The sequence below is a fragment of the Chrysochloris asiatica genome, unplaced genomic scaffold, assembly GCF_000296735.1.
Source record: "Chrysochloris asiatica unplaced genomic scaffold, ChrAsi1.0 scaffold00009, whole genome shotgun sequence".
Lineage (NCBI taxonomy): Eukaryota > Metazoa > Chordata > Mammalia > Afrosoricida > Chrysochloridae > Chrysochloris > Chrysochloris asiatica.
The window spans coordinates 7387621-7388364 of NW_006408527.1; the positions used below are offsets into that span (position 1 = coordinate 7387621).

The following is a 744-nucleotide window of genomic DNA, read 5'->3' on the forward strand; positions in this document are numbered from 1 at the left end:
GAAACCCTATACAGTGTCGCTGTGGGTCGGCACCTACTCAACAGCACTTAATAACAACAATATATTAGAGTCCTGGTGTTGCGCTGTAGGATAAGCACTGGAGTACTACTGCAAGGTTGGCAATTCGAACCCACCTGCCGCTCTTTTGAAACCCTTCACAAGATCGCTATGTGTCAGAACTGACTCAGTGGCACTTAACAGCAATAAAAACAGCAGTATGTGTTATTAAGATGCCCTGCTGGTGCCATGGGTAAGTACTGGGCTGTGAGGGAGAAAAATGAGATTGCCTGTTCCCATAGAGATGGAGTCTCAGAAGCCCTAAGGAGAAGTTCTACTCTGTCCTATATTGTGGCTGTGAGTCGGAATCAACTCGATGGTAATGGGTTTCATTTGGTTTGGTTGTATGTTATATTACTTTGCAATGTATATATCCCTACTCTGTATTACTTTCTAAATCTTTTTATTTTTATATTTGTGACTTAATTTCATTCAATGTGACTATTAACACTATTTAGCTATGGTAGTCTGTCATATAATTATCATACATTGTTTATTCTCCTATTTTTGGGTATCTGTTGTCTCAGTCTTTTTGCTAATATAAATGCAGTAAACATTCTCACACTTGAGCATATGTTGTTGTAAAGTGCTGTCTAGTAGGTTCCTGGTGTGACACTGTGGAATAAAGCACTGAACCTCAAAGTTGCTTTGAACCACAAGGTTGATGATTCACACTCACCAGCCACT

The 744-nt window shown here is 39.8% G+C and overlaps 1 protein-coding gene across 1 annotated transcript in view; it reads left to right on the top strand.

Moving 5' to 3' along the window:
- The window catches only part of LPGAT1 (lysophosphatidylglycerol acyltransferase 1), a 116559-nt gene that overhangs the window by 75961 nt on the left and 39854 nt on the right, over nt 1-744 (top strand).